Source organism: Giraffa tippelskirchi, chromosome 7, assembly GCF_054371585.1.
Source record: "Giraffa tippelskirchi isolate mGirTip1 chromosome 7, T2T-mGirTip1v1.2.pri, whole genome shotgun sequence".
NCBI classification, from domain to species: domain Eukaryota; kingdom Metazoa; phylum Chordata; class Mammalia; order Artiodactyla; family Giraffidae; genus Giraffa; species Giraffa tippelskirchi.
The window spans coordinates 109646317-109662597 of record NC_137281.1 but is presented as its reverse complement, the minus strand read 5'-3'; the positions used below and the strand labels follow the sequence as shown (position 1 = coordinate 109662597).

Genomic DNA, 16281 nt, shown 5'->3' with positions numbered 1-16281 from the left:
CTTGCAGAGATCAAGGTCACGTATCATTCCTCACTTCTGAGGGCCACCGGCATTGGTACTTGGAGCCTGGGTTCACTGAGTCTCCTTTGACCCCGGGACCCAGTCTCTAGCTGGCAAGTCAGCCAAAGAAAGCCATGAAAAGAGAATTGTCATTTCCCTTGGAGTCAGATACCTTCTGACACAGTAGAGCTGGACTCTTAGTTATTGAACTGTGCTTTCAAAGAAAACGTTCTCAAGGTTTCAGAGGAGGAAAAAAAAAATCCTTGGCAAGGGGTAGAATTGGAGGAAGTTGGGAAGTTGGAAGAATTTTGTTTTCACAATTTGTCCTCTTTTCTCTCTTTGGCTCTTCCTGTCTTTATTTTATGGCTACTAGAATATCACACTTGGTCTCTTTCTTCTTGGATTTTGTTTTTGAGCAATTAGTAATAAATGTGTCAAATGTTCGTGGTAACTTCAAGCTAAGAGTAGTATATTCTGCTCATGTTTGGCTAAAATCTAGTGGCTCTCCTGCCCCTTTGCTTGGTCTTGCCTTATAAAAGCCCCTTTGTAACTTTGGGCACCAAAAACAATTGGGATGTTGCCCATGCAGGCCTGTCTTCTGATTTTTATGCTTGTGTAGATGGTACCAGGGTAAAGTTTGAGTGTTATGTTGCCTTGTTTTCCATCTTTGATTGGAATATTAGGACAGATGTGTTCTTGGCTCCTTTGGGTCTGACCACATAGTGTGATTTCAGCCATATACATTGTGCAGGCTCTTTATGGCTTAAAACCCCCTTCAACTTGGCCCTGCATTCCTGTGGGGATTTTGCCAAGTGAGATGTGGAAAACAAAGAGTCCGTAAGACTCTCATGGTGAAAAAGTGCCTGTGTAGTCCCAGATTACTTAATATGCATTTTGCTTCTTTACTACTGTTCAGATGAATCATTTAAAGATGTACCTTTTACTGGATGCTTACTGGGCTCCATGCACTGTGTTAGGAACTTCACCTATCTATTTTTATTTTATTTCTGCATCTGAAATATCTAAGTATTCCTCTCTCTTCTCTGGTGATGAGTGACGTGGGACTTGGAGAGTTATATCTAAGTTTCCACAAGGAAGTAGGAAGTGGTCCAAGATGTGCAAAAAACAAAACAAAACAGTTAGGTCCTTCTGTTGGTGACATGCATTTTAGCCAGCAGCTTTTCTGCCTTTTGATCACATCTATAAACACTTCTCAAAATACTCCAGAAAAGGTAGAAGATGGGAGGTGCCAAGAGGTTGATCGTATAATCCAGAGAAGGCTACTTAAAGGCAGCGTTCCTTCAAATAACAGCCTCCTGATACCTTTAGAATAAATTTCTATTTAATTGGAAGGGTCTTATTCATGTTTAAAATAAACATTTTGAATAAGTAAGTGTCCTATGTAGAAACATATTCTGTCCCAGGGTTCTCTAGGGACCTTGCTCTGATCAGGCAATGAGTTTCTGCCTGTGGGCAGTGGCCATCGCAGCTCCCAGTGAGCTGGAGGTCAAGCAAGGTTATGTTTGATTCTTGAACTTACCTCATTGTTTTAGATGTATTATTGCCTTTAATCCTCACAACAGCCCTTTTCCTGGGCATTGTTGCAGGGGAAGAAACTGAGGTAGACCAAGGCCAAATGACCAACTGTTGTCATTCAGCTGCTCAGTCGTGTCCAACTCTGCAACCCCATGGAACTGCATCATGGCAGGCTTCCCTGTCCTTCATCACCTCCCGGAGTTTGCTCATGTTCACAAATGCATGTTCATTTAGTCAGTGATGCCATCCAACCATCCATCCTCTGTTGGCCCCTTCTCCTCCTACCTTCAGTCTTTCCCAGCATCAGGGTCTTTTCCAGTGAGTTGGCTCTTCACATCAGGTGGCCAATTGAGCTTCAGCTTCAGTTTCAGTCCTTCCAGTGAATATTCATGGTTGATTTCCTTTAGGATTGACTGGTTTAATCTCCTTCCTGAGCAAGGGACTCTCAAGAGCCTTCTCCAGCACCACAGTTCGAAAGCATCAGTTCTTCGGCGCTCAGCCTTCTTTATGGTCCAACTCTCACATCCATATATGACCACTGAAAAAACCATGGCTTTGACTATACGGATGTATGTTGGCAAAGTGATGTCTCTGCTTTTTAATAGGCTGTCTAGGTCTAATAAATGACAGAATCAGGATCAGTCACTGTAAATCACTCGGCTGTTGCTCTTCCCCTAAATGCCATGTTCTGTCTCAACTCCTAATGCATCTCAGCCTCAAATATGGACTTACCTGGCTCCCCCATCTGTCTACTTAGAAAGATACCCCTGCCCTGGGAGAGGGGGAGTCAGAACAGAGGCCAGCAGTGGGCACTGGGTGGCCTGTGGGTTTGTCTCAGTGATGCCCTGGAGGCACAGATGTTTAGTTAAATCTTTGATGGCTTGTCTTTGAAATTGGATAGTCCTTTTTCTCCTTTCTAGAGAAATTTTTTTTGGGAGAGGACCCTTTGGGAGATTGAGGGGGATTAATTAGATTTGTATTTGACATCCAATACACCTCTGAAGGGATTTGTATATTTGTTGCTTTTTAGCCAGGTTTGTAATTACAGTCTTAGGAGGATTCTTGTATTATATGGAACTTCTGAACCTTTAAAGATAGGGCAATGAGAAGAGTAAATTTGTCTGCTGGAGATAAATTGAACATAATGGGCCCATTATGGGAATACATTTCTGTATTTTATAGTCTAAATAGAAAGAAAAAAAGCTTTTCATATGTAAATATAACCCAATAAAAATAAATCTGCAAAGTGGTTAAAACATGATAATGGAGACTATTTTAACCATAGAAATAGCCCATCTGAACAAATATGTCCCCTTTGTTTTTATTCTTTTTCAAATAGTCTTTTCATGGGTTCTCATGTTAGTCAGGAAAGAGCTCCTCTATCTCTTGAAGTATTGAATAGTATTTTTGCCTTTGTTATACTAACTTTGAGCTGCCTGCTTCAGTTCCTTTGGCTGTAGGTCATAAACAATACATGGCATGGTATACAACAAATCTTCATTCATGTGATTACAAGATTCACTGTTCTGTTCTGTTTTCAAATGGAATGGATGATTGAGAAGGTGGGAAATCAAAAGCAGCACTGTGTTACATGGGGTTCCTTTGGTCACAGATAAGAAACTCAAGCTAGCTTAAGTAAAAGAAAAAAAAAAGATTTATAATAAGGATAGAGGTGTGTCTTAGGAACTTAAGGCAAGGATGAAGTGGTCCTCAGGAATGAACAGGAACCAGAGAGAAGGCAAGGACCTCTCTCATCAGTGTTCACAGCAAGCACACATGTGACACAAACGTCACAAGGAGGAGAGAGAAGGTGATGGAGAGAAAGTAGCAATCTATGCGGTGTATTACTTTACACTCAAGCATGACATTAAAAAACAGCTCCACTGTGTTCTTTGCGGGAAAAAAAATTCATGCTCATTATATGAAATTCAAACAGTTAAAAAGAAAAGCAGGAATGCTTTAAAAATCAGATAGTCAGGCAATCATTACTGTTTTAATAAACGTCCTTCTAGCATGTATAAGGACATCTAGAAACACTAACATGCACACGCAGAAATGTAGTCATACTTTGCATGGTCATTTACCTGTTTTGTTTTATTTTTTAATTTTTATTTCTTTATTTATGGATGCACTGAGTCTTTGTTGCTGTTCAGGGGCTGTCTCTATTTGCGGTCAGCAAGGGCTCCTCTTCATTGCCATGCACAGGTCTCATTGTGGTGGCTTTTCTTGTTGTGGAGCATGGGCTCTAGGCACACAGACTTCAGTAGTTGTGGCACACGGGCTCAGTTGTTCCGCACCATGTGGGATCTTCCCCAGACCAGGGATCGAACACGTGTTCCCTGCCTTGGCAGGTGGATTCTTATCAACTGTGCCACCAGGGAAGTCTTGCCTGTTTTATTTACTCAGAAGTGTATCGTGGCTCTTTTCGTATCAATAAATATCATCAATAAATACATGTTTACTTGACATCTCCTATTTGTAAACCTTTAGGATACTTACTCCCTCCGCCTTCAGTGATTATAAACATGTTATGTGTATCCATCTTTCTGCTTTCACAATAATCTGTATTGAGTAGATTCTTAGAGAAAGATTGCTAGATCAAAAGGTGTGCCATTTTACACGCTAATATAATTGCCAAAGTGGCTACATTGTGAGCTGTGCCCATAACAACAGTTCCTATCAGTCTTGGACATCATCACCAATCTGACAGATAAAAAGAGCTCGGTTTTCTGAAGCTGTATTTTCCGGGAGTTGGTGATGGACAGAGAGGCCTGGCGTGCTGCAATTCATGGGGTTGCAAAGAGTCGGACATGACTGAGCAACTGAACTGAACTGATTTTCCCATTGTTAGTATAATTGAGTATCTCTTCATGCATTTGTTACTGTTCACTGTTCTATTTCTTCTCATGGGAAGTTTATTAATTTGCTTCATCCATTTTGAGCTGAGGTATTAATTTCTTTACTGACTTTTTAAAAAGATTTTTTTGATATGGACCATTTTTAAAGACTTTAATGAATTTGTTACAATACTGCTTCTGTTTTTATGTTTTGGTTTTTTAGCCTTGAGGCATGGGGAATCTTAGCTCCCTGACTAGGGATTGAACCCACACCTCGTGTATTGGAAGGCGAAATCTTAACCACTGGACTGCCAGGGAGGCCCCTCCTTACTGGCTTTTAAGACATTTTCCCATAAGGATAGCGACCTTTCATATAGCTCTTGTATGAATATTTTACTTAGTTTCTTATTTTACCCAAAGTATCTAAGTTTGTTTGTTTTTTGTCTTTATTTTTCACTTGTTTTTGCCTTTCCTGTATTTGAGATTAAAAAAAAATGTTGCCAGCCAAATGTCTCAGTCCTTGAGTTTTACATTTTGATGTCATGTTTAAAAAGGGCGTTTCTATCTTAGTATTATAAAACTATTCATCTGTATATTTTTCTAGTACTCATTTGATTCTATTTTGAATTTATTCTCTTTAAATAGAGAGAGAGAGAGAGAGAGAGAGAGAGCGCGTGCTAGATTTTTCTCTCCTCCCATACAGCCAGCCAACATCTTTTATTAACTAGTCTCATATACCTACCCAGACTAGATTACATGCACTTGGTCTATTTCATATGAAACTTGGTTCTGTGGCTGCATGTTTATTGTTTGATTGTTTCATATATGTGTTCTCACTCAGGCCATTGTTTAACTATTAACAGCAGTAATTGATTAATGTTTAATGCTGGCCCATTTTGTTGGCCATAATCTATGATCGATTATGATTCCTCTCTGTTTCAAATTGAGTTTGCATGGATAAGGTGCTAAATGCTCGGATATCAGCACCTCAGAGAACTAGGAGTCAGATGGAAACAGTGGAAGCAAGACGGGACTGCTTCACAGACAGGTTTCAAGAACGATGGAGGAAAAAAGTGAATAAGACAAGAGCTCATGGATGCTGATTTTAAAAACAATCAGTGCAGTGCCTGTGATTTTTGTTTTAAATGTAGGTGGTGGCAGGAAGGATAATGTATATATTTGATCTTTGTTTAAATCTAAAGCCATTAAACATTCCCATCACAGGGAAGAAAATAATGTGTTTTGCTTCTTTGCCAACTGGAACGTAATGTTGGTCGCTGAAATAAGTGCCTTGGGACCTCGATTCCCTGTTGGTCAAGAAAATTCCCAGCCCATGTGTTGCAGCGGAAATTCATTGTTTCCTGAGTTATTTCCTTTCACGCTTAGTGTGGGGGAAATGACCAAATGTATAGATTGAGATTTTTTTTTTTTTTTGAAAACTGATGTCTATAACATTAGTTGATTCTGATGGTTTTCATAACTGTTTTAGGTATTGCTGCTGAAGGATTCTCAGATGCTTCAGGGAAATCGACTCCACATAAACTGAGAATTTAGGTGAGTCTGTTAAAAAAAATATTTTATTTTCAATGGGTCACCTTCCTGCACTGATAAAATTTTACAGAGCATTAAAACATTGTCACTTCATACTGTCTTGTTTGATTTTTTTTTTTACCACGGTTCTGTGAGATAGGAGTGTAACTGCCTGGTCTTATTACCTCCACTGCTGTGTGATTTTTTTCCGTCTGCTAGTTTGATGGGGGCATGGTAGGGCTTGGAAAAAGGGGTTAGTAGCTGTTTTGTTAGCTTATTGTGTGGATTCTCATTCACTCACTCAAAATTTGCCTTATAATTTTGGAGATAGAGAGGGAAGTACTGGATGAGAAGTTAATGTAGAACTTTCAGCAACTTTTTTTTTTCTTAATTGGAGGATGCTTTACAATATTGTGTTGGTTTCTGCCTTACCTCAGCATAAATCAGCCAGAGGTATACATGTGTCCCCTCCCTGCCGAACTCCCCTTCCATCTCCCTCCCCATCCCACCCCTCTAGGTTGTCACAGAGCACTGGGTTGAGCTTCCTGTGTCACACAGCAAATTTCCGCCTGCTGTCTATTTTACATATGGGAATGTATATGTTTCCATGCTATTCTCTCAGTTAGTCCCATATTCTCCTTCACTTACCATGTCCGCAATTCTGTTCTCTAGGTCTGTGTCTGCATGGATACAGAGATTGTGGTACATTATACAATGGAATATTACTCAGCTATAAAAAAGAATGTATTTGTGTCAGTCCTAACAAGGTGGATGAACCTAGGGCCTATTATACAGAGTGAAGTAAGTCAGAAAGAAAAAGTCAAATATTGTATATTAACTCATGCATATGGTATCTAAAAAGATACCTTTTTTTCAGTAATGATGGACCTATTTTCAGTAATCTTTGTGCTGAAACAGTTTAGTGATTCCTGGAGCCCTCCAGCAATGGGACACAATTGCTATAGTGTGAGATGAAGTAAACATTGGTTACAGATTATTGGTTTTCCTCATTTGGTTGTACTTGTCGTGCCTACCTGCTCCCAAGTAGTGTGTATGAAGTACCCTGGGCAGGGACAAAAGGCGGTCTTCTGCAGGTCTTGGCTGTGACTCAGTTAAAGTCTGGCAGATTAAAAAGGATTGGTTTCTGCTCCAAAACCATATCATGGCATAACAGATATATTAGTTCTTGACCAGCTGTGCAACTCTAGACGGGTTAATCTCTGCTAGTCTCCAAATCCTTATCTGTAAAATGTAGAGGCTGGCCCAGCCTCATAATTCCCACACTTTTAGATTTTGTGGAAAAGGAAAACAAAAAATGAAGACCTATTTTGACTAGATTTTTCAGACTATACTCAAAGGAAGTTGGTAATTGTTTAAGCTGGATAGTGCATGAGTGTTCTCTATTTATTTGCTAATCTCTCTGTTTTGTATTTACAGTTTTTCATAAAGATTTTTCAAAAATAACTAGCATCTGCTAATATATTTCATGAAAGAAGAAATATTTTAATACTGAAAAAGTAGGTGTGTTGTGAATTTGTCTTTTGATTGTGTTTAGTGTTGTGAAAAAGCTCTTTATTTCCTTCCTCTTTCTTGTTTCTCTGGTGACCACTGACCATTAAACATCAACTAGTGCAGGCCTGGGGACTGATTTCTGGGAAATATTGGGGTGTGTGACTGATAAGAGCTCTTCTACCTCTAAAACTGTATCATTCCTTTAAAGTGGGAAAGAAATATACTCTAGTTATATACATTGGCTATTTTCAGAAAGTACTGTGACAGCTGGCATGGTTGACTTCTCTGACAAGAAGTCAGAGGTGAAAAGACAAGGGATTGTTCTGCTAGGGAACCTAAGTGAAAATGGTTCGTTCATGTGAACATTAAATTTAGCTGTGAGCCACCTTGCAGTCAGTGGAAACATGAAGACGTGACAGTGTGTTGAGTTGTCTGATAAAAGTGTACAGAATCTTCGCTTCACACCACTGTGGGCAGCCTCTGGACATGTGATGTTTGACGGATAAGTATCTGCCTGCCCTGTAGGGATACTGAGAGCTAGGGGTGAGAAGAGCTGAATATCTAACTCTGGACACAATTGCAAATGCCAAGTGTGAGGAATGCAAGGCTGGGAAGGAGTCAAGAACATGGTCAAGAGTTAGGAGCTGAGGGCAGTGGGACCAGACGTATACAGGACAGGAAAGAGTAAAGGAGCCATCCTGCCCTGAGATCTTCTGGGTGTCTTGACATGGATGTTGTCTTTTGAGGATGTGCAGACAGCACTGGGTGGGCCAGTCTCAGTGAAGGGCCTGGGCACAGTGGACAGGAAACACATCAGATATATCATTGTTGTTTGGTCACTCAGTCATGTCCAACTCTCTGCAACCCCATGCATGCCAGGCTTCCCTGTCCTTCACCATCTCCTGGAGCTTGCTCAAAGTCATGCCCATTGAGTCGGTGATGCCTTCCAACCATCTCATCCTCTGTCACCCCCTTCCCCTTCTGTCTTCAATCTTTCCCAGCATCAGATACATGGGTTTCCCATCAATTTCAGATCCAAAAACAGTGTGCCAAGTGTGTTCTTATGCCGTGGGTCTGTAGAGAATGGAAGAGTATGGTTCTTGCTTACTTCTCCTTGGAGATGTGGGGATATGTTGGAGGGGTGGGATGGGTGGAGGACACAGGCAATAATGGACTGAATTATGAGGATGGTGAAATAGTGTGAGGGAGGAGCAATATAGTTAACACATGGTTCAAGAAGCTGCATGCCTAACCCTAATTGCTTCAGGAATGCTGTGTTGTTAACTATGGTCTTTGTTGATTGCAACATGGTGATTCAGTCCTTTTAAACTCTTCCCCCCAGTGATGTCTGGCTTTCTTGTGTTTTAACATTCCTAGTTTCTGGGAAACTTAAATGAAATCTGACAGACTTATCTGGTTGTTTCCCCTTCTGTCAGCCTGACATTTGGTTTACTGCCTGATTTGTATGCTTCAGTTGGGTTGTTTCCACCCCAGGGATATTTATTTTACTGCCCACCCCATCCCCCGCTTTTTTAAAGGGAAAAGCTGTATCAAACAATGATGACAATAACAGAAACACTTCTCTTAAATGTATAGGAATAAGAGAAATGATCTGAAATGTTGACGTTTCTGGAAGTGTCTGAAGTCATGAATAAATGCTAGAGGCACTTTTATTTTGACATAAATGATAGTAAGTAGAATTGTAGGGATCTGGGCCAGTCCTCTGAATAAAATTTAAAGAATGAACAATGTTATCAATCAGTCATGTTGTGAGCCTCTCAGAAGGCTAGGCCATGCTGGGTGAGATGTTGTAGCAATGAGCTATTAAATGTGAGACAGCCATGCTTCACAAGAATAAAGGCGATGCTTTAAAGCATTGCAAGCAAGTGAGAGAGATGAGCAAGACTGATGGAGAGTAGATGGAGGGGAGCATATGATAAATGATTTGTTTAGTGTTTAACTTAATGACTCGTGGTATATTCCAGATTTGAGAATAGATGCAATAATCTGAACTTATCTCCATGTTCCCTGCAGGCTAGTAAGAAAAAATATTTTAAAACTGATTTTAAATGAAAAACATTGTTTTTGGCTCTTGGGGAATTTTTAGTTCCCAGTGCTGTTTAGGAGAGGATTGAATCTGTAAAATTCAAGGCAGGATCTACATAGCTATTTGTTACTCTGTATCAGTCACTTAAATGGCTATGTCAGAAAAGATAAGTTGTTCCTGTGCTTGCTTTTCTTCATTAAAAATGTAATCTGTTATGCACTTCTGTCTTCCTGCCATCTCCATTAGCTGGTTTCCTGAGGTGACTCTGCTTGTTGACTGTAGGCATTGCCCCTTGCCACCCCCTGTGGACTCCCAGAGTGGCTGGGAGTCCTAATTAACATTATCTCCTTGATCAGGATTTCCAAACTTGTGCTGCGGTCCTTTCTCTGCTTTCTGTATTTGCTAAATGTTGCAGAACAACAACAATAACCATTTCCAGATCCTTTTTCGTAATTAATCCATGGGTGTTGTAGAATGTGCTGTTTCATAAGCTTTTTGGCTGATTATGTTCATCAGTTAATTTCTTTCCAAGTTCAAAAGCCTTCCTGGAGAACTCAAGATTTGAGCCTTTGCTGTCTAAGAATTGGTTGTATTTCATGGTCTCCAGGACTCTGAATACTTTTGCCTATTGAACATGTATCTTGAAAATGACTCTCTTTTTTTTTTAGCTGTGAAGCCCCATATTCTGACAATCTAAAATGACCATCAAAGCCTTTCTATTCTGTTTACAACAAACCAGAATTGGACAGCTTTCCAGAACTGTAAAATGCCTACTGCACTTGAAGAGTTTAAACATGACTTCGCTAAGATTAAAATAAAGTAAACACACCGTAAGGCCAGCTGCAGTCTTCTCAACACACCACCGTCAGGCCTAGTAGAAGTTGAGAAGAATCCTCCTGCTGTGGTCCAAACAATGGTCTTATAGAGGCTCTTTCATTAAAAAAAAAAAAAAAAATTAAGTCAAAGTAATTCATGCAAATGGCTAAAAACAGAAAATGCTACAGAAAAGCTTCTCATGGAAAGGAACAAGTATCTCACCCTCTCTCTTCCTTCACTTACCAGCTTTACTTCTTAGAAATAACCACTTCCCGCCGTCCCTGCCACCCCAACCCCCATGGATCATTTTTCCTGCTTGTTCGGTGATTTCCACATATATAAATATTATGCTTGCAGCACCATTTCTCCCTTTATCAGTTTTAAAAAGCAGTTTCTTGGTATCTTGTGATGGCTGTTTAGCTCTGTCTGACCTTCCCACCTCCCTTCCTTCTATGGCTGGTTCATGCTTTGAATCCTTCCTCTATGCCCTTGGATGACACGTGCAGCCTCTTCTAGTCTTAGAGGCACTATTGCTGTGTCCTAGAGCCACTATTTCTTGTCTACCATCCTCCCCCACTCAACCTTTCCATTTTGGGCAGCTATACCTTTGAATTTTATATTTTCGGAGTTGGTAATAATTATATTCTGTTCTTTCATCCCTGCAAAGGCTTCCATGAGTTACCTATAACTCCATTCCGAATGTTAAAACCAAGAAGCAGCCTTTTACTCTATCATAATTAGGTAGCTGCTGTTCCCATGGCAGTCAGATTATGTAGTGGTTATATCTCTTCCTCTCTGAGCCTGATATCCTCACACCTAGGCCCTGCCATGGAGCACATGTGAGTGGATCCTCCCTTGCACGCAGCCCCAGCAGTCTTGAACACAGCCTTGAGTCTTTTTCTAGACTCTACCTTCTCATCCCTACTGGGAACCCACTTTATTTTTGGAGGTCTCACTGGCGCAGGCTTTAGCAAGAACTGATTTCTGGGTGTGCTACTTGCCTGTGAGCTAGTGCTAATGGCCAGGAGAAGTTTTTGTTGTTGTTGTTTTTTCTGCTGTTGGAAAAGTAGCTTCAGGCTCTGGTGTCTATAAAGGGGCAGTAGCCTGGTCTTTGACGTTGTTGTTGTTTAAACACTAAGTCATGTCCAACTCTTTTGCGATCCCACGGACTGTAGCTCGCCAGCCTTCTCTGTGCGTGAGATTTTCCAGGCAAGAATACTGGAGTGGGTTGCTATTTCCTCTCCAGGGGATCTTCCTGAACCAGAGATTGAACCCAAATCTACTGTCTAGGCAGGCAGATTTTTCACCACTGAGTCACCAGTGAAGCCCAATTCATCTTTGACCTTAACCATCATCTAATGAGGACCTGATGTGTTAGGCACCTCGGTACTAGAGGCCTGGTATCTATGGAAATCTTCACACAAGCCCCATGAAACAGATGTTACCCTTGACATTTTGCACACCATGAAGTTGATATTCTCAATGAGAGATATCCAAGGTCTCCACTGGGAAGTGCTTCTTAGATTCTGGCACAGGCTGGGGGCATGGCGGCAGCTGTAGTTTTATATATTAGAAGACTTCTGTCTCTTGCATGCTTTCTTCAACAAACCTCTATCTTCCCCTGAAAAATTCCTGCTGCTCTAGGAGAATCAGCTCTGTTTTAGTTCCCATCTTCAATCTTGTGGCTGCACTGTGTGATCAGGGACTCCTTATACAGAATGACTGGAAATTGGAAAGTACTTACCTACTTAATGTCCCTTTTGGGAATTCAAAGTGATAAAGAGGGCTTTATACTCTTTGTCCTGCTGGTGAACTGGAAAGGTGCTTTATCAATGGTGGCTATTGATCTAAGGGTTTTCTTATATCTCCAAGTATTTGTGTGTGAGTTAGGTGCATTTGATTATCTTTTTTGAAAATATTTATTCATTATTTATTTGGCTGCGCTGTGTCTTAGTGGCAGCATATGGTGTCTTTAGTTGCATATGGGAGCTAGTTTCCCTGACTAAAGATTGAACTTGCGCCCCCTTCATTGAGAGCATGGAGCCTTAGCCACTGGACCACCAGGGGAGTTCTCTGATTACCTTAATATAAGGTGTGTTTTGGTAGTTATTTTAGAAAGATTGGAGCGACAATCAAGTTGTACTTTGAGCACACTTTACTTTCTCTCATGAATGCACTGGTCGGAGTAAATCATTTGGCTTAACTGTATTTAGTGAGTTACTGTTATGACAGTGACCAGATGGATGGCTGTTGGGTCCACACAGTGCTGGCCTTCTCCCTTCTCTGGGATGCTTGCCTTACTTACTAAATAGACCCCAGGCGGAGCTTTAATAGTGGAACCAGCAGTCTCTCCACCGTCTACCATGGAGCTGGTCATCTGCTTTCTGTGTCATAGCCCATTGAGATGTCAGTGGCTGCGGATGGAGTTCCTCTTGGTCTCCTCTGCTAGGTCAAGGTGGTGGCATTACTATGGGCTCCTCAGTGCAAATAGTGCTTATTCTCCAAACATCTTGACCTATTTTGTGTATGTTCCCAAAATAAGCATGAAAGAGATGTCTTTAGAACAATGCCTCGGCATGGCAACCCTCTTCAGTGTTCTTGCCTGGAAAATCCTATGGACAGAGGAGCCTGGTGGGCTACAGTCCTTAGGATTGCAAAGAGTTGGACACGACTGAATGACTTAGCATGCATGCACGCTTGTTTGTTTATAGAGGAACTATCTGAGTTTAGTGAAATTGAGACTGAATAAATAGAGAGGGGTCAATATTTCCCTTGTTGAAATGGTGACCAGAGGTGAATTCTCACATTTCAGTTAGGTAATGATTAGTCCAAGATGACCTTGCCATCATCTTGCAAAGATAAATTCTGACTTGGCAATTTGTTATTTATCAATTGATGGGTTGTCAGGGTAGGAAAGTGTGCTAGGTGAACAGAGTTGTAGTACATATGAGACAATTTTGGTTCCATTGTACAAAGATCATTGATCTTCAGTTTTATATTCAAGTGATACTTGGGCAAAAGTGATTTGGGGGAAAAGTCTCCTAGGATAATTTAAATCTTGGTTAAGGTTTTATCCCATGCCTAGAAACATAGCTTCTAGAAGACTGGGATAGAGCCCAACCCTTGAGCAAGAGAGGGTAATAAGTGACATTTAAGGAAGTCTTTTTTATTAGTCTTTTATTACCTGATCCTAAACATTCCCCAAGTACGTTTTATAGGAGTGAAGAATGACTCGATCTCCGCTGCAGGAGAGCTTTCAGCTTAGGCATCTGGGTCACACAGGATTCTTGGTTCCTTTTTCTGTCCCACTGGAGAGTTGAACACAGGCCTGGGGAATAAGCTGTGTGGAGCTTTTGGAGGCCCTTGTCCTCTCTGGTGGCTGCTGTCCACAGAAACTTGGATTCAGAGGAGGCACAGTCAATGCTCTGAGCTAGGAAGGACAGAAATAAGAATTGGCCCTGGAGCACGCAATGACATTGCCGTGTTTGGTCTGCAAGTTTCCAGGAAGAAAAAAGTTCCAGGAAGAGTGCAGAGGCATCAGTGACAAATGTGCAGGAAAAAAGTCAGTTCAGAGAAAGAAGTGGCTATTTCTTATAGGCTAGAACAGCCTTCCAAGAGAAAGGAGAATTTATTTCTGGCTTAATTGGTGTAAGTTTTGCTGTGCATAGTGGAAAAGACTATAAATCCTGATAGGTTAAACAAGACAGAAGTTTATTTTCTCTTACCTAGGATGATGATCTGAGGTGGGCTGGGCAGCTCACAGAGCCTGGGTTCCTTCCAGGATGAGGAAAATTTGATACCTTACTTGGAGGTGAACGTCTGTATCCAGGACTTAGGCAAAAATCCTTTATAGACAGATTTGCCCTAGAATATCCCTTAGGCAGATGCCACCTTAGATGTCAGAATTCTAGCGCCCACTCAGTCCAACACAAGTCTCCTCCCAGCACTGAAAGAGCTTGCAGCTAAGCAGTTGGCTCCTGTGTATAAGGGCTGTGTTGTAAACAATATGATTACTTTCAGCATCCCAATAGGACCCCAAGAGGCATTTAGAAACTGGACAAACCTGGGGAACTATAAATTCTTACATCCCTCTGCTGGTCATTATGGAGCTTATGTGCTCTGTGAAGACTGGGAATGAAATTACCTGCCAAATTGATTTATTCATACCTCTGTATTATGGAGACTTTCAAATATATCCAAAAGTTAAGAGAATTGTATGGTGAGCTACATGCCCATCACTCAGGTTCAATGATGATTAATTCTTAGCTGGTCTTACATCACATACCTTCCTGTCTCCCACCAGTTACTTGGAAGCACTGCTTTGCTATTTAATTTTTTCCTCGGTCAGTATTTCATTATATGTCTTTAATTGATAAGACTTAAAAACATATCTACGAAACCTTATTACACCAAAAACATAGAAATTACCAATGCTTCCTTAATATCATTAAATATCAAATTAATGTTCAAATTTCTTTGACTGTCTTTTTTTAAAAAATTTCTTTGAATCAGGATCCAACTAAGGTTTATAGATTGCAATTGGGGGCTTCTGTAATGGTCCAGTAGTTAAAACTCCTCACTACCAATGCAGGGGGTCCAGGTCCGATCCCTTGGTCAAGAAACTAGACCCCACATGCTGCAACTAAGACCCGATGCAGCCAAATAAGTAAATAAATAAATACTTAAAAAAAAATACATTGCAGTTGATTGACATGTTTCTAATCCCCTTTTAATCTACAGGTTACCCTTCCATCTTTTCCCACCCTTGTGATTTATTGGAGAAACTGGGCTGTTTATCCTTGACAGCAGAGATTCTCCACCTGAGATGATCTCTTCTCTCTTCATTTGGCACCGTCTAGACACAATTCTTATTGTCACTGCTCGGAAGTGCTACTGACATCTAGTGGGTGGAGGCCAAGGATACTGCTAAATAACCCACTGTACACAGACAGCCCCTCACAACAAAGGATTATGTGGTGCAAAATGTCAATAATGCTGAGGTTGAGAAACTGTGCTGTAGAAATTTTCACAATCTGGATTTTCATCATTGATTCCCCACAGTGCCATTTAACATGTTCCTCTGTTCCTTGTGTTTGCTGTAATTTGTTCACTGAATCTTGAGTTTTGGTCAGCTTCATATATAGACTTTTGTTTTATTTGGCAAGACTATATCATAGGCAGGCTGTGTATTTTCATTAAGAAATACATAGTAAATGGTGGTCTTATTTTGTGCTACTGTTGATCATTGATGACTATTACCTATGTCTTTTAATTCATTAGTGATTGCAAAACAGTGATATGCCAATTCTGTCATTCCTTCCGTGTTTATAAATGAGAATACTTAATATAAAAAGAAATTTAGGGAGTTCCCTGGTGGTCCGGTGGAACTCAGTGCTTTCACTGCTGGGGCCCAGGTTCAATTCCTGATCAGGGAACTAAGATCCTGCAAGCAGTGTGATGTGGCCAAAAAAATAGAAAGGAAGGAAGAAAGACAGTTAATCACAACTGTTTGTTTACCCTGAGATTCACATAGAAATGTCAGGATAAATGCTTGATACTTTGACTCTGTTGAAAAAGCAATGAGTTCTCTTTTGTAGCATTATCTAAAAGTTAACTTTGAAGGTGTTTTGGGGGGTTTTTTTTTTGGCTCTTTTTTTTTCTTTTTCTTTTTTTTTTAGTGTAAATATTACTGATGTCTTTCAATTTAATATTCTTATTGATACTCAAATTGTCCCATATTTGACCAGTGGAAACTAATGACCAAGTCATTTGGCATAATTTGTGTTTTTGTGTCCTTTCTTGTATAACAAAATGTTATTGGTTTTTCTTATCCATTTTGTACCCCAAACTTGGATCCACTGCTTCTCTAAAAAACCTTTGTTCTTTTGAGTATTTAGAAGGTACAATGCAGAAACTAGGAATATTTATTACTACTGGATTTATTGTTATTCCTGGATTCTCTCAGTGAATTGAACTAGGGAATAGGTACTGATGAATGTGTGT

General features: G+C 40.4%; 1 protein-coding gene across 12 annotated transcripts in view; it reads left to right on the top strand.

The window, feature by feature from the left end:
- Positions 1 to 16281, top strand: part of TLN2 (talin 2) — a 493069-nt gene that overhangs the window by 203851 nt on the left and 272937 nt on the right. For all 12 annotated transcript variants that reach the window (XM_081507557.1, XM_081507550.1, XM_081507555.1 and 9 more), the window contains exon 3: positions 5863 to 5927. The gene's annotated coding sequence lies outside the window, so the exon portion shown is untranslated. The remainder of the gene's footprint in view (positions 1 to 5862; positions 5928 to 16281) is intronic.